A 3,544-nucleotide genomic window follows, 5' to 3' on the forward strand; every position below is an offset into this window, starting at 1 on the left:
TGGGCCTCTCAAGCAGAGACTGAGTCACAGAGGTTCCTCCACCTGGGAGGACTCAGCAACGGGAGATCATATCAGCAACTCCCAGCACCCTAATTTCTGAGTTGAGAAAGCAGATTCAGAGAAATGGAGCAAGGCCTCGAGGGAGGGCCGGCCGACGTCACCCCACTCATGAGCCAAGGGTGACCCCTCCTTACCACCGTTTCTTCCTAGTCCTCATGGTGGAAAAGAAAACTACAGAAGAAGGAATTTACTAGCATTTCTTTGAGTTTACAATACTGTCATGCTCAGTTCATTTATTTTATCTCATTTGAATCCTCAGAACAACCCTGCAAGTTCGGTATTATTCACATCTTACAAATGAAGAGAATGCCTCTTTGAGAGGCCAAGTAAACTGTCCAAACCACACAGCTGGGAAGTGAACACTATTTCCACCCAGGTATGTGCTCACGTGACATATTTGAAAGCTCTCAACGCAGTGCCGGCACACGTCAGTGCAGCCTAAGGGGTGTTCATTCCGTTAGCGCTTGTTCATCCAGCAGCCGTGGCTGGAGCTCCCCAGCATGCAGGCACGGGGCCACGCGCGGGGGTCACACCTGCTCTCCAGAGGCTCACAGCGGAGGGCAGGGCACAGACACAGCAGGAGATGCAGGGACAGAGGTGCACTCCCAGGGCACAGAGGACACACACCTCGTGAGTCCCCTTTAGGAGGGGACACCCGAGCTGGGACGCCAGCAGAAGGAGTAACAGACTGCACGTGGGCGGGTGGGCTCCGGGGCCCCGGGAGCTGGAGGGCGACACTGGTCCAGACGTTTGAGTTCCAACCTGGAAGCTACTGGCCACGTGCGGCTACTTAGTAAATTTTAAATTAATTACAAGTAAATAAATCACGATTCCAGTTCCTCCTTGTACTGGAGGCATTTCAGCTGCTCAGGATCTACACGTGGCTCCCGTGTCAGATGGCACAGAGAAGTTTTCCATCCTCCAGGATGTTTACTAGCTGGAGAAGACCGTGGCGGGGAGCACCACCCCACTGCCCCCCCCCACACACACCACACACACACACACACACCACACACACACACACACACACCACACACACACCACACACACACCACACACACACACACCACACACACACCACACACACACCACACACACCACACACACACACCACACACACCACACACACACCACACACACACACACACACCACACACACACACACACAGGAACCCCCAGAGCCTCAGTGCAGCGGGCAGCCTAGGGGGCCCGGGACCCCTGCAGCATCGTCTTGCGGGTGCACGTCCCCCCGCGGCCGCTGGGTGGCAGTGTGGACGCGCGGGTGCGCCGCCGCCGCCCAGCCTCTCCGCCCACGCTGCACCCGGGGCTCAGAGAGGTGCCCGCGCACCAGCTTCTCGGTCACGCCTCGATGCAGCACCTAATAAATCCCGGTTCTCCCCTCAACCAGACCGCCTCCCTCCTGCGCTGCAAATCAGGGGCCGCGGCCCACCCCGCGGGCCCTTTCTGCCGAGCTGGGGGATTCAATTAGCGGCTGTGCTTCTGGCTTCCTGCCGGCTGCGCCTGTCCTGTCAAATTGTCTTTGAAACCGTCACAGCCCCGTAGAGGTGTGTGACCCGGGCACAGACAAAGGCCGGTGTGCTTTCCTGCGCTTCGTGCTGGCACAGAGCCTCGGAGGCGGGCTCAGCGGAGGCGGCGACAAGAGGGGACGTGGATCGGCTCCCTCTGGTTTCACCTGAGAGCCGAGGCACAGAAGTGGCCCCATCCCAACTCCTCCCCTACGAGCGAGGAATCCAGACCCAGGGAGGCGCCGGCTTGCCCTGGGCTGCGCTTGACCCCCGTGAAGAGCCCGGAGGGGTGGGGCACACCTGACCCACCCTAGAACCGGGGCAGCTCTGTCCGGGTGACCGAGGGCAGTCGCATGGGCCGAGGCCGTCGTGGGGATCCTGGGGAAGCTCCGGCTTCAGGACGCCCTGCCCAACCGCAGTCACCACCTGGTCAGTTCCCTTGCACAGGCCCCCGGGACTGGATCTGCCTGTCCTGTGAGGGGCAGGCACCGGGGCCAGCTCAAGGTCATGGGCCCTGGGCTGTGGGCAGGGGTGCCTGGCTGCCCCGCAGGCCCGTGGGTGCAGCGGGGGTCCAGCAGATACCCGGAGCAAAGCCGCTGCCTTGGCCCCTGTGGCACCTACAGCAGTAGCACCAGGGCCTGAGCTCCAGCCCGCAGGGCACAAAGCGGACCATCCCCTGGGGAGGAAGGCGGCACCCTTACTGCGCTGGGCTCTCACCGCGCCTGCCGGTCGGTCACCCCCGCAGCTCTAGGCAGACGCTCCCCTTCCTCCAAAACAGTCGCTGCACAAACATCCTGCAGGCACGGTCCACAGCACCGGGCAGCCAGGGCCTCGCTCCCAAGACACGCAGACACACAAGAGGCCCTGGAGAGCTGTTTCCCCGGAGCCCCCTTCTGGCTCCCAGCCCCAGCTGTTTTCCTTTGCGTGTGCATGTCTGCCTGTTTTCTTTGAAAAATGAAGATGTTTATTATTTTTTTACTGGGGATTCTGATGTACAAAAGGAAGAACCATGGGTGACTGGCAGGCAGCTTCTGGGATGGCCTCCAGCGGTCCCGTCTCCAGGAGTCCCCTCCCCAAGTTCAGGCTGGACCTGGGGACAGGTTTCTGAGACCAGAACGCAGACAGTGACGGGGGGGTCATTTTCCAGGATGGGCGCACGCTCGCACTGCTCTGAGGCGGCCAGCGGTCCTTGGGGAGGTGCCCAGGGCAGAGGTGCCCGGCAAGGAACCCAGGCCTCGATCCAGCCACCCGTGTGGCACTGAATCCCACCAGCAACCTCACGGTCAAGTGTGGCTGGTGAGACAGAGCCCCCCTGAGCTCTGGGTGAAATCCCGCCCCACAGGACCTACGGGGACACTGATGCTTTGTCGTGAGTCGCTGTTTGGGGGTGACCGTGATACAGGAATAGATAACGAATACCGCTAGAGAAGACGTTGAGAGAACAGGATGACACCACACATTCAGTTGTCAAATTCGGAGCATTTACTTTTCTTTTTCCTGAAATCCGCAGCAAAGCAAAATTGTTTCTACTTTTACAGAAGCATTGATCTAAGCTAAGAGGATTCTTTTCCATATAGAAATTAAAAGGAAGGTAGTCATTTAAGACCTCACTACCAGTGTTTGTACGTAACTGTTATAACATTTAAAGATCTCGTATCATACTTTGCACAAAGCCAAGAGCAATTCTGAGTAATAATTACATAACGGACATTTTGTCTCCACTACAAATAATAAAACTCTAGTTCTTCAGACATAATACCCGGAAGCACTTTTTTTTTTTTTTTTTCTGTTTCGCCTAAGCATGCACCATTCTCTAAGATTCAGAAAAGGAGCCTTTACCGGGGACCCCGCACTCCTGCTTGGGGACCACGTGGCGGGCAGAGCCTCCCACCCGCGGCGACAGCCGGCAGCCACCCGGTGGCGGAGGGGCCGCCGACGCTGGAGCAGCAGGGCCCCCG

The sequence above is a fragment of the Hyperoodon ampullatus genome, assembly GCF_949752795.1.
Source record: "Hyperoodon ampullatus genome assembly, chromosome: 15".
Taxonomy (NCBI): domain Eukaryota; kingdom Metazoa; phylum Chordata; class Mammalia; order Artiodactyla; family Ziphiidae; genus Hyperoodon; species Hyperoodon ampullatus.